The following is a 22,094-nucleotide window of genomic DNA, read 5'->3' as shown; positions in this document are numbered from 1 at the left end:
TGAAACTGATAGATGAAGCGGTCCCAGTGAAAAAAAATGGCGGACATGTACTAAGTCTAATGTTTGTTGCATAATGTAAAATACAAACTTATAATGAATCAACAGTTATGCAAAGATATGGTATAATATATTGTGTGCTCGTGCTGTAGTTCCACCCCCCCTGCGCGCCTCCTTTTTCCGGAAATAATCGTACAGCTGCATCTCTCTTTTATACATTGGATCACACTAAATACTCTTCGAAGATACGACGTATTCAATACTACTCTATAGGTATTTAACATTAATTTGAGATTACATAACCATCTTTAACTAATGTAAACAGATAAAACTTCAGATTTTATAAATGTAAAACATAAACTAACAATGAAATAATGTATTAATGTTAGAAAATACAGCCTTATTGTAAGATGTTCTATTTTAGGTCTTTCTCTGACTTCTCATTTCTATCCTGAACATTGCCGTTTTCTTTGGGTTAAGAAATACAGATTTCCATTGTGTTCTCTGAATTATGGCCCTCCTTGTATGTCCGCACTAAGTTGTGTAATATGAACTGTATATTTTTCATGGTGATTGAAAATCAGCTTATTGTAATGCCCAGCGGGACAGCTTTCATTGGATGTTTAAACAGTTTATTAATTTGAATTGGGGTGCCTGTATTTTGACAAAGGATGTAATATGGCCCTTGAAATTGATATTGATTTCACAGAGCCTATCACCCTTTGATTGATTCAGGAGATGACCTGAAAATAAACAGGATCGATTTTATTTCTCAAAGGCATTTTGGCTTTGACCAGCCCATCAGAATTCATCTCAGATAGTGCCACATTCATCAGGTGTAATGCTTGTGAGGGATCCTATAGAAATGTCTTTTCTTTTTCCTGTTTTCCTGCATTGTATATTATATTTCGATTAGTGGATGCAAAGCACATCGTAAAGAAATGTACTGTATCCATACCGTTTTTAACGTCAGCCCTCCGTTTGCTGGATGTTTTGACTTGAAAGATGATTTTGATTTCCAAAGGTGAGGCAGGAACAAGAACACAACACAGCAGCAGTTTGTTCAACAGTGACTTTCAAATGTCTTCTGTCATTATTTCGTGTGCTTTACTCTCGCTGTGTGCGTACATTAGACATACATCCCAGCAGGGCAATCGCACAAACATCTTCTGGCTGGCAACTAATGGTACGCTAGCGGCGCTGACCCTGACCTGAGCGGCTGACCTCGTGATGGTCAGTGCAGAAGAGCACATTTGGGCATTAGTGATGTGGTGGTCCGGCAATACCCGCAGCACTTTATCAATCAATGGTGGCGTCTATTCCAGCTGGTGCCACCTGGCCCACTCAGTCAGTGTCGGACGCTATTTCAGGACACTGCCAAAAGCAGCGGCCGTATTTAGCTCCTGGCATGCTCCGGGGCTCCGTCATGGGTCATTACATTGTTGGAATGGAGAATGTTTTAATATTATTACGAGAGGTACTGGAGGTATTTTTGAGTCTATTAGCTTTTGTGATACCAACGTTGTTATTTAATTATATGGGGCATATAAAGAGGTGTGTGGGATTGCTGACCCGCAGAGCTGGATGCCGACCAATTTTTCAACAAATTCAATTTCGTGGGTAGTTGTACGGACGATTTAAAAAACTGGAAGCTTTGGACTTTTTCCACTTGATTATGTTAACCTAAATTCTGCAAATGTATAACAGTCACTGAGTCTGAGCCTGTAATACCATGTGATATTGGGGTTTAACCATTGTATGGTTATTGTTAGACCCGTGTTTACAGGTCTAGTGGAGTCACAGCATTATTGGTTTTAAATCAATACAGAAACTAAGATATATACAAATATTTTACAGATGTTTAAGAATCCCAATCAACACAAACAGTATAAAGACGTTTCAGCACCAAAAACAAACATTACGTGGCCCAAACTTTACTTCTAGTAGACCGCCACAAAGAATCAATAACCGTTGAGTAGTTTTAATTTAATTGAAAACAATTAATAAACAATAAAATATTTGTATAAATAAATATTCATGTCAATTCAATATAAAATAATGTATAATATCATAGCCATACACAGACCACAAGTTAATTTCAGGCCAGGCACATGCTTCTGATGAAACCCTCTATATGTGTAATATTTGCCATTTACCTCTTAATTATGTGCTGTTCTTTATAATGTATGCTGTTTTTATGAAAATGTACAAAAAAAAAACTATGATATTTTGTACAGCGAAATGTCAAGCTAAGTGACATTTACAAACAAATGACGTCAGATGGTTTTCATTTGTAATTTCAGTGTTGTTAGTTAATTTATTTCCAGTTTATACATTGTCTTACATTAATATGGATGCGTTACCCCAGAAATACAAACATTTTAGTGTTGAACAGTTTAAGTGTTTTATATTTTCAAGCCTTGTTTTGGTAAAAAGTTAAATGAATAATGTGCTTATGCTGTAAATTCAGATAAGTGCAAACTTTAAGGCTTCAAAACGCCCTAAAAGGGATCGTTCCAAAAATGAAAATTCTTTCATCATTTACTCATGTCACGCCACACCTGTATGAATTTCTTCATACAGAGCACCAAAAATATTTTGAAGAATGTTGAAACAACATTGGTCCCACTTGGCTTCCATTGTTCGGACACCAAACCAAAGAGTAATTTCTCAAAATTCCTTTGTGATTCACAGAAGAAAAAGCCATTGACAGATTTGAAACTAAATATGATACATATTTAATTTTGGGGTGAACTATTTTAAAAAGCTTGTGGTTTGGTACTGTGCAGTTCCACATAAGACACCACTCATGACCGTTGGATCAGTACAGTTTGATATCTCATTATAACTTACAGTACATCATGAGGTTATTTGTCCAATAGTTGTTTTATCCCAGCATTAGTCAATTATTACAGTAATCAGCAGCATGTAAATACTGTAATTTTGAGATCGGAATACATAATTAAACCCAAACCAGACCGTGTCTGTGTCTCTCCTACAGGAAGATCAGTGAGCACGAGTCAGGTTAACAGATTTTCGTGATTGAGATTACGGCATTATAACCCCGTCACCTGATAAGGTAGTCTTGAGGGCGGCGGTCCCCAAATGGCCCCCTAAATAACATCTTTTCTATGAGGCTGAATTATCAGAGACCCCGGCGGGCTTCAGGCAAGCTGAATAAACAGCTGGTTGATAAGAAGCCTCATTTAAACTGCTGTCTTTCTCCCTGTACCAGTGTACAGTCGGTGTGCCTTCCATTTCACTGAGGCTTTCTTCCAGATAAAAACCACTCGGATGCGGAAACAGCAGAGACTCAAGGGAACATGATGGTTTCATCCCCTAAATGTATTTCAAGATGATATTATGCGTTGCTCAGAAAGGAAGTTGAAAACGGATGTTCTTTGATAGATCTGCTGCAAAAAAAGCGCCAGGCAATTAGCGTTTCGATTGCGAAGACCTCGACTTTGAGAAATGGTTTGTTTTTCTTTTGTGTGACGCATTGTTTACGTTCATAAAGCAAAGACATACGCTGTTTCGCCCGGACGGCACTGCGTTGGTAAGTATTTTAGCACTAATTTGGATTCCATTAAAGCTTAAAGCTTTCGGCAGACTTACGCAGACTGTCTGAAATAGTTTGGTTAATGATCGATCATGATTAATAGACGACTCGCATGATTAATAGGACAGATGGGGTGTTTTAACACCAATTAAATTCCATTCGGGTCACCGCGCACGTGAGTCAAACGTACATGGTGGGCTGCCCCCATGCAAATGAGGTTTGACTGCATTGGCAGGAAGTGATGCGTATCAACTCGAACCCACGCTTTGTCCAGTTCAGCAAAATGGGCCACACGGTCCTAGACTGGAATTGTCATTTCCTTTCATAATGAAGCGTTATGTTTATGTTTTTATTACCTTAGAATTACCTTAGACTTCTATCCACTGTACATACACTTACATGGAATTCACAATGTTGTTTCTAGAGTACGCCCTAAACAGACAAACTGCTCTACAGAGTACCAGAAGTTAAGTTTCGTTATCTCCTTCGGACAAGAAGCAAATACATGACGACGTCCTATTTCTGTCACCCACCACAGTGCTTCGAAAGAGAGGGGTCGAGTGAGCAACCTCACCGCTAGATACCGCAAAAGTGTCGACATTGCTTCTTTAATGTACAGAATCATCCACTATATGATATGAGTTTCTCTTCGATTTATTTTACGTTGTTGTGCAAATGCTTGTAAAAAGCATCTTCCATCTAGGCCTTAAAGGAGAGTCTAGAACATGTACTTTCGGTCCAAAGTCTTTCACATTCTGAAGATTGATTCCGGCTGTCACGCAATCAACTTTGTAAGTCACTTCCGAGTTATATCTTATACTGTGATAAAGTGCACTTCAGGTGCGGAAGATACTACAGCTTTGGGCAGAATAAAATTGGATCTTTTGCAGCAGTAGACAACATTTGTTGCTGACAAATTTTAGGCTGTCCGACAGAATCTAAATTTTTTTCTAAGCTTAGACTTTTAGAAACAACTTCATCCGTCACTTTTTTTGACTATCTAAGGAGAAATGCATGAGAAGAAATGTAATGTCATTCTTTTAATCTCCTTTGGTTTTGATGGATGTTTGTCTTTAACTTGACAGCACAATCTGCTGTAAAATAACTCGATCCGAAGGATCTTTATGCTTTCTTGTGTTTTAAAGTGGAGTCTTTCCATTAAACATCACTGCAATAAAGAATCTAAAGGAGAAATTATGGGTAAGTCCTCGGGTTGAATGCTTTTGTATGAGATGCAACGAAAGTTCTGTCATGTAAAGGAAAACAATTCAAACATGTATTCTTCAAAATCGTGTATTTAATGTACGTGCCCAATGTGGTGCGGTTACAAATAAAGTATAATTTAGAATAATTGAAATTTCTGAGAATGTTTCTAATTTTCTCAGATTCTCAGCTTCTCTCTCTCTTTCTCTCCTCATACATTGAAGCTCATTATAATTGGCATAAACAACTCTTCTCATTCAGCCTCAGGCGAAGCCCCATAGTTACAATCTAGCTAATAATCAAATCCAGTATATTTAAATTAGAAACATTAATGCTGTCTTGATACTTTGAGAACAGTTTGCCGAATGAAAATAAAGTTTAATAAGGTTAACCAAGTTGTTCATGCAGACAATGTTTCACTTAGTCAATCTGAATCAAGCAATCATGAAATAAGTATTACAATATAAACAGAATCATTCATAACAGATGAAATGAGCATGTCATTTCATTACCTCTGAATGTTCCAGTAATGTTAACATATACAATAACAACATTATATTTTAATTGAATTGAATTTGGAAAGCAACTCGGTAAAATGGGTTTACGTTTATTGGGCCTATAAATAATGGATTAGCCTTCAAACTTAAACTATATGTTTTTCCTCTGAAGCCAGCACGTTGTGAAATCATTATTGTAATTTACTTATCATTGCATACTGATATTAGCATATCTTAAAATAAGTAAAAGCGTCTAAACCAAATAAAGCATGTATCAAAATATAAAACCCGCCTCACATGCCTTGCTTTCTATATCTAGCTTACAGTTTCTGGCGAGAGACGTTTTTTAAGGTTAACTGACATCTACAGTAAGTCTTTCTGCCATATCTTTTACCTTACGGCAATATTTTCCGTTTAGGGAAAGCACGTATTGGCTTTAAATGTAAGAAAATGTGAACGACGGCAGGTGCGGAGGGCCAGTTTTCCATTATTGCCAGGAAAATCTCTCATCCTTTCACGCTGCGGCTTCCAAGCTGAACTTAAATGCAAATGAGTATCTGTAGAACCTTAGATAGAGAACATCCTATCTAAATCCAATTTGGCAAATGCGTATTTATCAAACGAGGCGAGAAGCGCACCTCTGTTTGCCAAGCTGCCAGCGGATCCCACTTCATATCGTCATAACCCCGCCTCCTTGTTATGACATTTTCTAAGTAATGTGCACCATTATCATTCCCCCCAAAGCCGAGATTTATTCAGCACTGTGTAGCTAAACCTGATGTTTGCTTTTTTAATGTTCCTTTTAACCAACAGGTATTAAGAGGCTCATGTGGTTGACATTACAAAAGACAAACAAAGCGAGAAGATTATTCCACTTTGCCAGCGAATAGTACAGTATGTAAATATAACGATGAGATGCGTTAGGGTGCGAAGCATTCATCACTGTACAGTATATGAACAGCAGGTTCCCCTGTAGAGAAAATGCAGACGAGGCTATTGACTTTGAGCCAGATGGGGACGGCTAATTTTCTGCTTGATATCACCCGAGTTATTGCAAATGGCATCCTCAAGAAACATGCGGTTACTGTTGCAGGGTGCCGGGATGCTTGGGATCATCATGTCATCCTCTTGTAACATGTAAAGGGAAGGCTGGAACATGTTTTGGGGGATTGAAAAGCTGTGTATTATTTAAATCAGATGCTTGGGGATGTAAATTCATGGCGTATTGTAGAAAGTGTATGATCTCAGTGTAATTCCTTTTTCCACAAATGTTTTATTGTTAAATAGTAATTACATAGTAACTGCATAGTAATGGCTTAGTAATGCAGCGTACTTGAAATTATTTTGCAGAAATGTTTCTAAATATAAATTGTATATATTAATAGTATTGTATTGAAGTCAATTCACATGTTATATCTATCAAACTGTACAGTGGATGTTGTGACAATGTCTGTCAAAGTCTTTCTGTAGTGCATTTAATATTGTCCAGGCATAAAAAACGGCCGCACACAGTTTCGGTCACCTATAAAACTTCCCATATTCTTCTGTTGTGGATCTGTAAAATTACCAAGAGTTCTCGTCGACCCCGGATACTTGTGCACAACAAAGCCTTTGACACAACAGGCAGTGGGCCCACAGCACACTGAAGCTTGTTGATGCGAGTCCATATTATTCAAATGCCATCGCCCACCGGGGATCTTGACCTTGTATTAATTCAACTCCCTTTGAGTTTCAAAGACCCTTTATCTTCACAACTCTGCCTTTGATAGGGGTCTGGCCTAAGGGCAATGTAAACTCCCACCGTGGACGCAAGTTCCACCCCAGGCTTGCGGTCATCCAATCAGCGCCTTTTTCTGTTACTCCAGTCACGATATTGAGTCGCCAAACTTGTTGACTTTCAAACAACTTCAGAGTTTTAATGAAGGTCCTTAGTGGAGATAGGACCAGACCAGTTTCTGTTTGTGTTTTTATCACATGGCTGGACGACAAGGCCTCGGGTCTTACAGAGAAGGGTTGGGTAGACGAACAGGTGTGCTATCGCTGTCCCACCATCCCCCTGCGCTGGGGGGACAGCTACTAGGTTGTCCAAGGCCAACATGGAGGAGAGTGAGTCTGTGTGCTTTTTTCTCTTCGGTTGTGATTACTTTGCAAGATTGGGCAGGTTAGTCACCATCTGGGCAATATTTAGACACGAGTAGTGAGCTGGGTAAGCATATCTGTGCTTGAAAAAACATATTAATATGGTTTTAAGAGCAGTTGGGTGCTTCACAGAATTGAGATTGGAGGAATATACTATCTCTTCAGATTGTGTCTTTATTTACTAAGTGTTAGACACTTACAAAATCCTTTATTGTCAAAAATACCTTCCGGTATTTTATGATTATGGACTATACATCTAAATAAAAACAATACTGGCTATCTATCTAGATGTAAGCACTTCTTTCATTACATGCGGTTATTTCCTACACTGTGAGTAAATATGGGTCTGTTATCTGATAGCGAATAAAAAGCGACTAGCCACAAAAATCTGCATTTGTAAGGTTAGATGTTTATACGTAATAAACAAACGATTGTTTAATAACAGCAAAATTAACAAAAAAAAGTGTATAAACCGTTAATCAAGATGATAAATGGGAAATGAGGAAATATTTGACCCTTTTGTAATGTTGGAATGCAGTGAACATTACATTTTATTTTACATTTATTTATTTAGGCAATTCTGTGAAAATGTCAACCTCACCATGAAAAAAATTACATTTTTACCAACGTTTTTTACTCTACTAACAGCGCAGATATCAACATTTGGTTGTTCAAATACCCATGTTAGGTATTTAAAGCATTTGTTTTATTTTTATTGCATGATTTTTCCTTGTGAGATAAGTGCCATTTTCAGGATTGTCACATCCATAACGGGACATATTCCTCATAAATGAGCACAAAAAAAGGAAAATAAACAAACGAGTTTATGTTCTGTGAAGAGTCATCCCTTCTCCATTTGCTGGGTATTATTGCTTCAGGTTTGTGTATTTTAACAAATACATTCACACAGTTTTATGTCACATCCATAAAGCTGGAATTGCCTTGATGTCTTTAGCCGAAGCAATTGAATTAAAAGAAATGTAATACTTTTAATGTATTTCTGTTGCACTTCACAGTTGTGTTGCAAAGCAGCTTTAAAGAAAAAACTAACTACATTCTGTGGAAATATGAGAAAAAGAACCATATAGAATTAAGGACAAATGTTTTGTCATGATGTACATTATCACTGTAAAATAATCCAACTTGCAAAATTACAAACTTGAAAAAGAAAGTAAATGTGTTGTGTTAACTGAATAAGATTAGCCTGAATTAGATTAAGATTATTATGTATCAACATCAACATGTCAAACAATTTTCCCAATTTGCAAAATAGCGTAATCTGAACCAACCATAAACTAAATGCCATTTGTTTGCCAAAGGTTTTGCAACTTTTCTTGTTTATGCACTGGAATAAGGAAGCATTTTACATTATTTTATTGACCTTTTTGTTGACTTTCTTAATGACAAAAACTTCTCATACTGTATTGGGTTGTCACTTGTTGTCCAAACAAAATTCTGGCCAGACAAACAAAAACAGGCTGTAAACCTGCTGCTGTACAGTGTCATGCACTGTTGTTCTGTCCTGCAACAGAAAGTGGCTGATATTACGTGAAAGACTTACCAGAAGACAGCACACACAGGCCAGCGCTTATGGGAATTAATCAGAGATGTGGAAAGGTCAGCAGATTTGGAATACTGCCGTTGTTTCGATTTGGCAGGACACGGGACAGTGTAGCCGCCACTCAAGCTTGAAATGATGTTTCTTCCAAAAGTACCCCGTGTGCGAGTCTCATCCCAACCCACCGTCTGTTTCTATGTGAATGGAGAGTTCTTTTATATGCCCCACTTCAGCACCTTATTGCCCAGATCATATTTTGTGGCTTTGAAGACATCATTTGGGAAATTTCTCTCTGGATGCAGTTTTTTGCTTTAGTGAGTTTTTTTCGTAGACTTTTAGTGTGCTGAAAATAAACATAACTGTCTTTTAAAGCTTTATAATGCTATTGTGTGCCTTTATATTGAATGCCACGTGAATTAGATGTACTCTGACATTCTCTAGGGTGAAATTAATTGTCACAATTTGAAATGACACATATTTGGTTTGTAAACATCATTATCTCCAGAGAGTCAACTCTCCATTATTGAGATGACAAAACAGTCTCAAAATGAAAATCATTACAACAGATTACTTTGTGACTCACACCTCATCTTGATTTTCGTCCTCCGAGCATTTCATCTGACATTTAGTCCATGTTTACTTTTCTGGCTTTGTAAATCCTGGAAATAATGCACCTTTTTTAAGTTTAAGTAACAACAATGGTTGAACTCTTTTCAAGGACTGTTGTTTCTAAATTCATGTTTTTAGACGATGAGCCAACACAACATTGCATACAGCTTCTAAATTACAGCTTTAAAGCATTTCGTACGCTTTCACAAACTTTTATGAATGAAAACTTGGCTTGTGTTGCATAGAGTTTATGTGTTTGGTGGTTAGAGTGTTGGACTTGTGATCAGAAGGTTGCCGGTTCGAATCTCAGTGCCAGCAGGTCATGACTGAAGTGCCCTTGAGCAAGGCACCTTACCCCTGATTGCTCTGCAGTAATGTGCCACTGTAAAAAAACCTACCTGTAAGTTGCTTTGGATAAAAGCGTCTGCAAAAATGAATAAATGTAAAATGTAAATAAGCAAGTCCAGCATGATGCACTTTCCATCAGTTCCATTTAGAAAACATCTAAAACCATTAACATTGTTAATCTATGTTAATGTTAAATACAAATAGTCTCTATGATTTGCAGTATAGACTAAACAACATAAACAAACGTTATGTGGCCCAAACGTAACTTCTGGTAGACCTCCGCAAAGAATGAATAACTGTTGAGGCCAAGACAGAACTACTGGTGTTTCCGGCACACCTCACGGTGCAACACGATCTCACCATCCAGCTTTGCAATTCTACTATCACTCCCTCCGAATCGTCCAGGAACATCGGAGTCAGATTTGATGAACACTTGTCCTTCAATGATCATATTGCAAAGACAACGCGATCCTGCCGATATGCCTTATTCAACATTCGAAAGGTTAGACCCTACATCACTGAGCACGCGGCACAACTCCTTGTCCAGGCCCTGGTCATCTCAAGGTTGGACTACTGTAATGCTCTCCTTGCTGGTCTTCCTGCAAAGGCTATCAAACCACTTCAGCTGGTTCAAAACGCAGTTGCACGCCTCGTCTTCCAAAAGGGCTCATGTGACACCCCTTTTCATCTCTCTCCACTGGCTACCGGTTGAAGCCCGGATCAGATTCAAGGCACTGATGTTTGCCTACAGGACTATCACTGGATCTGCACCGGCAAACTTTCACACCCTACTACACCCCTACACCACATCAAGACGTTCAGCAAACCAGCGGCTTGTTATGTAATGCCTTGTAATGCCTTCTCATTCTCATCACCAACTCCTTCCTGGTGGAACATTCTTCCCAATGCGGTCCAGTCAACCACATCTCTCACAACCTTCAAAAAATGACTTAAAACAAACCTCTTCTGTGAACACTTGAGAGACAAATGAGAAAAAAAGTACACTTACCCTCTCTTCTCTCAACAGATAGTGGTCTAGCTTTTGTTGAAACTAGTAACTTTGTATTAGCACCTGATGTACTATTCCTCTTTTATGACATATCGCTTATTGCTCCCTGAACTCTTTGTCGCTTTGGATAAAAGTGTTTGCTAAATGACGAAATGAAAATGTTGAGTAGTTTTAATTTAATACAATTAGTGTACAATAAAATATTAATATAAATTAATAAAAAAATATATAAAATAAATTGCTATATTATAATCAAACACAGACCAAAAGTTAGGCGTGTAAATCCAATAAAACTGTCTAAAGATGAAGAAAATGTGGATGGAATCGCAGGAATATATCAATTAATATAGTAAAGTAATACATGTGCTTTATATATAACCAAAAATACTACTGAATACTAATACGACTTGTTGTAAAAATATGTACGTACACTATTTCCACTTTTATAGATTCAAATTCAAAAACACTGACTTTAATTAAAAGTTTATTAGTAAATGCAATAGTAATATATTTGACAGCATTAAAAATTATATTATATAGTACAAAATACAGAATCAAAATTTTAAATTTTATTGAAAAAAGGAATTTAAAATAAAAACATTAAACAGATTTTATAGGTCCCTTAAAATATAAGGGGCGAGTTTATCTCCCTGCTTATTAATAGTGTACTATCAAATTTAACCTTTTTATCTCATCTATAACAATCTCTGAACACAAACATTAATGCAATGGCTGGCTTTAGTGGACGGGACCCCTTCAACACTGGTGTCAGACATGATGACAATGGTATAGTCGATGAGTGCTGTCATTCAAAACCATAAGTCTCAGTTTAGATGCTTTTAGTACATTCTGACATAAAGAACTATGATATCATGTACAATAGTCTGTCTCGGTGTGTACCCAAGATGTCACTGAGATCATTTTGCACAATCTGACAAGTACCCATCACCCGGCTTTCGACTTTGTAGTCCTTTCCCGTAACCAACCAAATGGCTCGCTCAAGGTGACTATGAGAAAGATTTGCTGTGAAACTTCTCTGTAATTGGCAGATTAAGATATATTCTGACAAGGCAACATTGAGCCGTAACAACATGTTATAAAAAAAATCGGAAGGAGTGGAGCAAGACTGGCTGAGTGCCTCATCCGCGAGGTGGTCCCAAGGCAAACCCCCGCAGTGCAAGTAATCTTTTCAACATTTCCCAAGATCCCACTTGATGAGATCCCGAAGTCTTTGCTAAAAACACTTAATATAAATCTAAGCTGGTTAGCTGGTCTCATAGTTAGCGATCTGTTGGGGACCAATTCTATTTTTGAAACGTTTTATAAGAAGATTTTATGGCTGCCTTTTTGAATATGCATTTGTTAACATGCTTCAACATGCTTTATAAGGGAACATATAAGGGAAAGTTTTGTGATTGGCCAGATGAAGCAGAGCGACTCCATTGGCATGCGAGGCAGGCGGCGGTATGGTCGGAGCGCTTGTGTGGTCATGCAGAATGAGAGCGAAGTGAAGAGGCTGCGCATCTCAGGTTCTCCTTCCACTTTAAATGCCGAGCCGGACGTCGAGCAGATACTCTGGGGGGTTGCTTCTGCATCTCATTAGGAGCTCACAGAGAGAATGAGAGCGGCTCATGAGCAGCTGTGCCAGGAAAACAATCAACACGACCACTTGTTGGACTTAAAAACAAGTGGATCTATTATTTATTATCTATAAGGAGAGACTGCAGCTATTGCAAATCGCTGTGGATTATCAAATCATGCCAACAAGGCAGACACGAGGAACGATATCTGTTGTTTGTTTGTTTCGCAGAAGATATGCGTGCATGTGGGTAGTATAAAAATACGATTATAAAACACATCTGAAATGTGACGGGAGCATTTGACATCATTATTAAACAGCCAATATACACTGAATTATATTTTAAAGTGTGAGGTTATCAACAAACATACAGTCAATAAACAATATTTTTTGGAAAAATAATTCATTAATAATAATAATAATGATATAATATATTGCTGTTGTTTAATGAAATGTATGAGGCACCCAAGGCCATACTTTTAAATCCAATTCACACGGTGTCTAACCTTGGAAAAAAATATCTTACAGTTTATTATAATAGAACAGAATTGAGTAACGTCGAAATATTACAGAAGAAAATATCACAACAATGCAAAAATTCGACTGTGAGATCGGTCGTCGAATCGGGCTCGTCCCGAATAGAAAATTGCATTAAACAGAGCAGATTGTTTTATAGAATAGTAAATAAAATCGAACGTAGAATTTAGAGTACAATAAAATGGAATCGAATACTATACAGAGTCAAGAAACTCAAATATAAAAGGATCGAAAGCAGAATAGAATAATATAGAAAAAAACATTGGAGAATAGAATAGAAAATACTGTAGCTTATAAAAACAGATAGACTGGAATATAGAATAGAAATTAGAATATATATAGAACATAAAATTGTGAATAATATAACATAGATAATCTAGTATAGAATAGAATATACAAAAGACAATAAAATATGAAATAGCTAATAAAACAGAGCAGATTGGATTATGGAACAGTGAATAGAATAAAAAAGGATCAAATATAGAACATAGAGTAGGATCGAAGGAAATTGAATGGAAAAAGGATATGATAGGATATAATAGAAAATAGAACAGAATAGAAAAAAGCACATAAAACAGAGCACATAGTAATAGAGAATAGAATTTATAAAACAGAGAATATAGTAAAATTATCCAGAAAAAGAGAAGAGTTGAAATACAGTAGAATAGAAAAGGAATATAATAAAAAATACTAGATTGGAATAAATAAAATAAAATTTAATATAGAACACGGAGTAGAATAAGAATACAGAATAAAAAAATAGAATAGAATTGACCATCAAGAATAGCGCCCCATTAAAATGGGCAAATTTGGATGAATCCTTTTGGATTCAGTACATGTTACAGGTGCTATTTTGGTCTGTGTGATCTCCAGACAGACAGTCGTGAGCTCCAGACAGACAGTGCTGGTCTCTGAATGTGTGCCAAGCTTAAAGCACACCTGTCACCCGTTCCTCTGCTCATTCTGCGCTCTGCAGTCTCACTACTTCATTTACAGGCTCTGCCTCTGATCTGTGATTTGCAGTCAGTTCAAACGCATAAGTCTTCCTACTTGTTTATTTTCTGACAGCCAGGCAGGAGCCATTATCTTCACATTTATGCTTTCCGCCATTTATAAGTATGCTAAGCCCCTCTCTCAGCTGAAATAAAAGCGGCCATAAAAAGCCAACAGGAACGAGCTCCTCTATAAAGAACGTCAAATTGGTGTAATAGATCCGGTCGTGCAAGTTTGTCCTCTGGTTTAGTTCGAACACCAATGTCCGGCTTGAATCTCTCTCGGTGACAAACCAGCATCATGAAGTCGTCAACATGGAAGCAGGCCGATGGCAATTTATTTGATTGGGATCGATAGCCTTCTAGCTGGTGCGCTTATTTTCCTGTCATGGAGGGAGCTTGCCAAATGCTAGACTGATAAACAGCTGGCTGCGTTTTAAAACAGCTTTCCTTGTGGTCTATTTAGATGAGCGCTTACTTCACGGAGTGCCCTATATTCTCAATTTCTTTTGATGAACATCACAAGTTTTTTAGTTTGTGTGAGGCCTGACTGGATAAAAAAACAACAGCTTGTCACGTTTATGTTCATTATATTTAATAAAGTAGTTGTTGGTATTAAAACGAAACATTGCTATCTGTTTTTAGTGGAAAATTGTGGGTAAAAAATGAGTAAACCAATGTAAAGGAGGACGTTGTTCACTCAGGTTTCAGCCTGATGGACATCCTATATAGTGCACTATGTAGTATATAGGAAACGACTTTTGACACAGCTGAGGACACTGTGAAGCAATGTCACACAGTTTTTGCACCTGGGGGATAGCTGTGTGACTTTATTAGAGAATTAGAGTTCACGTTGCCAGCGCTGAGGTTTTCCCCTAAAGTTACACTTCAGAAATCACCGAAGGCTAGTGAGAAGCTTTTGAAGTGGATGCTGTTCAAATTTTGTCCCAAACGTGTCTAGCGAAACACAAAAAAGAGCAGAAATTGAGTTCCGTAAAGGCACAAAATGTTTTGAATATGGTGGAATGGCTGATAATGTTGTCATAATGAGGCACCGTTCCTCTTCCTAACAGGATTAGGTGCTGAAAAGTGAGAACGCAGCTCTTTCCAAGGTACAAAGTCAGGGCGGTCACCATAAGTTCACCCCTTCATGTCTCCTGCCGCACATCCTTTATCTGCACGAAAGCGGGTTTGATGGCCTCCGTTTTTCCATTTAAACCCAACATTGTCTGATGGATGTTGGAAACACTTAATTAAGTAAGAGAGCAATGGTTGATGATGGAAGCGTAATGATATATTCTTAGAAAAGTCAATTCAGTCGCTTCATTTGATACTTCAGATTATGCGATGATGAAGCGAGGGCCATTACCTTTCAGCCGATTGGCTGAATTTAACCGGATCGATCTAGTCCGCATATGAGCTTTCTTTTGTGGAGATCGTGAGACATTCACAGATGAACTTCCGAAGCTGGACACGCAGAAACGTCTTTCCAACTCTTACAAAAGAGGCGAAAATATTTCATATATTGACTCCAATATGGTTGAGGCTGATTATTTTGAGCACTTATAAACTGAATGCCGTCTGAGTGGACGCCAGGCCAGTTAATGCACACATGCATTAGGCTAGATTAATCTGGGAACCGACTCGCCCGCAACAAATCAAAGCAGTGCAAAAAGAGGATAAGACGTTTTCTCTCTCACTTCAGGCAAAAATACACAGGGCTCGACCTGACACGGTTACCCATGTGCTACAACACAACTCCAGTTTTTATGGGGACTTCAGATTCATAATAACAATAACAATACATATTATTTTTGGTAATATGATTATCATTAATATTACTATGAATAATAATGTCAATTATAATAATACCTAATGTTAGTAATATAATTAATGAATAAAAATAACAACAAGAAATTTGTATTATTATTATTATTCATATTATTGTTATGATTAATGTATGAAGGTGAAAGGTGTCATTGTTACTGTTTACTATTACTCAAATTATAATTGTTTTACAGTTGTAGCTGGAAGCGGCACACGTATTTTAAAATAAAACAAATGCATTTCACCTTTATGCACGATTTGTCAAAAAACACATTGACTTTGCCTTCAGTTGCACTCTTAACCTGATCAAATGTAGCACGCTGTAGATTATTTTGTTGAAATTAAACCAATTAGCCCTGTGACATGGGCAGGTACCAAAAAGATCAAAAAATGTTCAGTGATAAGCTATAGTAGGATGCGTAGGTGGACATGTTTTTCTCTTTGACAGACTCATGAATGAAGCCGATTACTCTCTAATTATCGCTAAATATGACATCACATTACCGTAATTGTTTGTCGTCTGTTGATATTTAGGGGATTTTCACTGAATATTATGTGGCTTGTTTGCTCCAACACTCAACTAAATTGACTTTGTTTGTTTGCAACAACAAAAGTGCACAGACCAATGAGGTTAATGACTTCAATCTATCATTGATGTATGAAGTCAACTGAACAGACTTCATTTGTCACATTTTAAATGGGGTCGCATACATTTTTGTATTACATTGCACACTGGAATACTTGATTCTGATTGGCCAGTTATTCCTCAATAATGAGTGCTTAAAACGAATAATCCATGGTCCCATCCTGGGTACTGCGGGTCATTTTACGATTTAATATCACTTATCCTCACTAGCATGGCCACTGTAGTTTTAAGTCCGGATGTGCTGTGAAGAGCACATTCAGGGCTTTTCAGAGATACCAAATGTTACACCATGACAACAACTCCCTGTTATTTAAATATGACTGACATTGGTTGAATAATCAACTTTGGCACATTATCATGAAAATATGATACTATTTTGCAATCATCATTTAAATCTGACGAAATTTCTAACCGTTTGTCATGAATGAACATCTCACACAATGTATATGGGGCGGGGGTTTAAATCAAAATATGGACATTGCATGTCAGTGTCATATACGTCCACTGTAGTGGACCCTGGGGCATATTTTATCAAATGTTGCAAAGAAACCGTCCTAAATTAGATTTTACGATCAAAATGCGTGTGATTCATAGACCGAACGTACGCACAGAAACCTCTCTATCAGAACTCTATAAAGGCACTGGGAGACACAACATCTGAATACGGAAGTAAATTATATATAAATATTCCTATAAAATATTAGCTATTCTCATAAAAATGTTGCCCATTATTACGCTTATTTTTTTATTACATGTTGTTCCAAAAATACCTTAATACGCAAATTAGATGCGTTGTATACAATTTTTAACGCATATTGTACAAAGTATCAAATCATTTGGCTATATCTTACATAACATACCAAGGAATAATCTTTATAGAATGGTTGGTTAAAGAAAATCCTGAAACTGCTAAATGTAATGGTGAAAAACAGATCTATCTAACAGATCTTGCCTATAGCTGTCTTTAAATGTCACTTTGCAAAGAAAAAAGGACATAGAACAACTTATGAACAAAATACATCATGTTTATTTCCATTTGTTTCCATTTCGTTTCTCATGCTCCAAACAATGTAACGACAATAAAACAACTAATTTCACATAAATCCTTCTCAGTGGGATATACATCACTATAAATACTGCATTTTAATCATTTAACAGTACAGAATATGAGATAATATTCACCAATAAATATTAATATTGATTATATTGATCAAACCAAATTACATTACTCGTTTTAACTTTGTGTCTTACCTTAAAATTGAGAGTAGACAGGTTTTCACGTTTTCTGCAGTTGATACAAATAAGCTTATAGAATAATTCAAATCAATATTTCTCGTTCAATAACTTACGTATGAAGTAAGCAGCCGTGTAATAAGTGGGATCATGTACAGCCAGTTGGTTTTGGAGAAATACGTTGGTTATGGCGACACCTCAGTTTCTTGTGTATTCTGCGAAATCCACCGACTACATTATACCTCACTTTAATTTCTGTGGAATAACACCTGTAGCTGCAGTACATTTATCCTTCAGAACAAACCCAATTATATTTAAAGCCTGCCGTATTTCAGCGGAGAGGATCACGTCGCAATGTAACACACTCGCAAACAGGCCAGCAAGCAAATAGGAGGACAGCCAATCGAAGCCCTTCAAAGTTTTCTTTTCTCAATCTTTACTTACAGGAAAAACTTTTTAAATAGATTCTCTACAAAGACGAAGCTCCAACATTATTGTCTGGATACTTTGCATGAGAAAGTCCCATCCATCAATTTTCGTCCGTGTCACACATACGCAGCAGAACGTAGAGATTGTTGGAGGGAAGAACGCTGTATTAAGTTTGGTATAATTTGTCTTCATCAGATTCATGCAGGACTGTGAGGTTTTGAGGACCTGAAGGTGGAATATTCACTCCTGAAGTCAAAATCATCCCTCACCTCACTTCTCCTGTAATGATGCAGAACTGTTGTTTCCGTCTCTTTCAGGAAGTCTATATTCAGGTGAAACATCTAAAGAACAGCAGGTGGTTTAGCTTGACGTCTTAAAGGCAAGACTTCCTATGTGTCTCATTAATTGTTTATATGGGTTCTGTTACTATTATGTTTTGTTCCCCATTACTGTGCCAAAAAGCTTTTGAGTTTGTGTCCGAGTCTGAGAATAGCTATTGCTCATTATTCTGCCCTAGTTTTACTTTGATTACATTATTTTAATAAATTCACATTGCTTTGCTCAATGAATGATATCGGTTGGAAATTATTCTAATGAGATTTCTAGAAATTATAAGAACAAACTAAAAAGCTGATTAGTTTCCAGGAATTTGGAAACCGTGATGAATGGATGTTATTAAAATTGTTCCCGTAGCGATTCTTCATCGTTGTCGCGTGAACATTGTGTAAAAATCTGTATATTTGAGGAAATGCGATAGAAGCGCAGTGCTGAAACAAGACGGAAAGGTCACCGCATCCTCTAGTTACAACATTAGAATTTTCCCATGTCGGAGGTTTTGTTCGAACTTTTGTACCGCGATAGAGGTCAAACATGGTTCTTTCCGGGACTGCGTCATTAATCACAATCGCATCCAGCAGTGAAGTCCTACAGGTCGGAGAATCACTGAGACAGAACCGGGTTCTGGAAGGACAGCTATGGAAGGGCATCTCACATTGGCGTGATTGACAGCTTGAACAATGCAGCAGCAGTTTAAAGAGAAAGGCGTCTGTGGGCGGGGCTACCGGGTGGGCGTAAACCAAAGCGACAACCTCTGTAGTTCAGTGCTGCAATGACACAGGCCTGCAAGATATATACTCTGTGGAACGTGATTGACTTTAAAAGATTTGCAAAATAGTAGCTGTGCCCACTCGCATTTATTATTAGATGGCTGACGTTTGACAGAGATTGGACCGCTCTGCATCTGTTGTCGTTTGTGTTTCAGGCCACCCGGTGGGTGTAGTGACAGGTCCCAGACAGCACCAGAAGACACAGAAAATAAGTGCAATGTCGGTTTTGAAGAGATCAGTGGCGCATGAAAAAGGGCTTTAACCCTCCCTTAGAAACCCGACGCACGACTTGCAGAACTTTGTTTTTCATGCATAGGAAAGGAAGCGTCTCGGCCCCTTCCACAGTTGTATGAATGCTCAGACTGTGCTGACAGTATGGGTCTGTTGGGAATAAAGAAGCTTTTAAAGTGAAGACATCTGAGCAGCACATTATATCTTTTAGAAGAGATAGACTGTGCTAAGCTGGAGACGTTTCGAATTAAGGGTAGCATCTTTGACGCGTGTTGTTCAAAAGCTAAAACACACGGGTGGGCTCAAACAATGATGGTGTTTGAACATTAAACAAAATCCTTTTGGAATCACCAGGAAACATAAAAAAGCATTTGTTGCCTGGGAGATGCAGTTCCAGTCACCATAACAATCTACACTAATATGCGGTGGTCTCTGAAAATATCTGGAAGTGTGCTGAAATTTGTATGAAAATCTGGAAAAGAGTAACTTGTCAACTTTGAGATATCACAATCGCTCAGCACAGGTTGATTTACGCATTATTCAGTATTAATCGCTATTGTGCAGCCCTGAATAAAACAAATCAAGATTTAATATTAGAATGTTGTGAAATGTTCTGCCGTGCTGTATTTCTTTTGTGCCAATTGGTCCAATATTGTGCCCAAAAACCTTTTTGGTGGCATTTTATAAATATTTTATACATTACTTTATTACAGTTTAACCAAGTAGTATTTGCCCAAAAATGCGAGGAAAGTATAATAATAATCTAATAAACATCACCATCATAATAATATAATAAACTATTGGAAACACTTGACTTAGAATAAACTGGAATAGGTACTAAAATTATAATAAAAAAATAAAATCAATAATAAAACGACAAAAGCATATAACATTATTGCTAAAAAATAACTAGAATTAACATTAAAAAATTTTAAATAAATGCAAATTTTAAATATTTATAAAAGCAAATAAAACTAAAAATACGAGAAGACGTACACTTTTAAAAATGGTTAAAAGTCTTTCAAAGTGATGCCTTAGCAGAACCATTTTGGGTTCCACAACGAACCATTCAGCCAAAGGTTCTTTGAAGAACTGATCTAATCTGAAGAACATTTTTTCACCACAAGGAACCTTGTGTGAAATAAATACAAATCTTCCAGTTCTTATGTTAATAATAAGGATATTTCTCCTGAGACAAAGAGTCAGAAATCTCAACAATGTCACAAACTGAGACCAGATTTGCCTCAATCTGTCACGAAATGGCTTTGGACAGAACCCAGATGCAGGCAGACGAAGGGTAAATGTAAAACGTTTATTAAATAAAAGACCCACAATGGGGAAGATTTCAGCATCAACTCAAACATTTCTCATTAAATTGACCTAAATCCAGATTATTTGACCTAAATGTCATCTCTGTTTTACTGTTCCATATCCTTGTTGTATTTAAACGGTCTCATTTGATTCTATTTGTATTTCTATTTTAGGAGAAACCTCTGCAACTAAGTTGATAGTTAAATAAAACACAATTAAGAACTCGATCAAACCTCCTGAGCTATGAAAGATCAACCTCTGAATAAAATGAACCTTTCCTCTGGGTAACCTTATACTCACTGGTTCATTTCAAACCCCCTTTCATGATTTATGAACTAAATCAAGATCGTACCCATGTGCGAATCAGTGTGGGCCGCGGCGGTTATGCTGGGTAAAGTGGTGTCAACACCCTCCACTTGATCTCAACAAAACCAAACATTGATCTAATGGTAAGATACCACAGGCTAGCTTTCTCCTTTTACACTTGATTGTGGTTTATTTGGGCTCGCAACTAGATCTGTTATCGCTGGGGCCAGGAAAACAGAATTACAACCTTTGAGACAAAATATAGAGTGACAAAACTGAGAAAGAGCATTTGTGTAAATCATCAACTGGACACAAACCTATTTCGCATTCTGGAAGACATATGGACGACTGCTTCAAATATTATTTTAATTCAATGTCATCTAAACTGATAGCATAAAAGCTAGCTATTTCAATTTTTGTCTATTTGTCTATATAGATCAGGGGTTCCCCCAAGGTTGCGGTTGCAAGATGATTTGAAATAACTTCTTTTACTATTAGGTGTAACAAAACATAAGAATATTAGTTAAGTTAAAAATAAAACTATGCAAATAAAAAGCCATCAGCCTCCCTCCCATATGCAGGTGTTTGGGTAGACCTAATATATTTTCAAATATGTAGACGTTTTGTAATATTTTGTGACATTTTTGTATCTAATGTTATAGTGTTCACTAAGTTACGATATCAGACATTGACAAAGGAATTCGAGAAATAATAATAATACTGTGATCTTATCATGATATGATATCTGTCAAATTAATTTTTCATTTTGTTTATTATTACAAATCACACTTAAAATTCGAGTTTGGGGATTAGAGAGGGAGTGAGAGTTTGCACCATCGTGGCAATACAGTGCGATACAGTTCACCTTCTGTCTCTTTTGCAAGTCTCTTTTGTCTGTGCTGTACTAATACGCACAACTTATACGGCAAACCTGCATAGAAGAAAGCAGCACGAGGTTATGAGCGTCTTGAAGGTTCA

The 22,094-nt window shown here is 37.1% G+C and overlaps 1 protein-coding gene across 1 annotated transcript in view; it reads left to right on the top strand.

Annotated features, from left to right (window-relative positions):
- sgcd (sarcoglycan, delta (dystrophin-associated glycoprotein)) overlaps window positions 1–22,094 on the top strand; it is a 122,832-nt gene that overhangs the window by 5,158 nt on the left and 95,580 nt on the right. The gene's annotated exons all lie outside the window — the stretch shown is intronic.

Source organism: Barbatula barbatula (genome assembly GCF_947034865.1).
Source record: "Barbatula barbatula genome assembly, chromosome: 22".
Taxonomy (NCBI): domain Eukaryota; kingdom Metazoa; phylum Chordata; class Actinopteri; order Cypriniformes; family Nemacheilidae; genus Barbatula; species Barbatula barbatula.
This window is presented reverse-complemented; position numbering and strand designations above follow the sequence as displayed.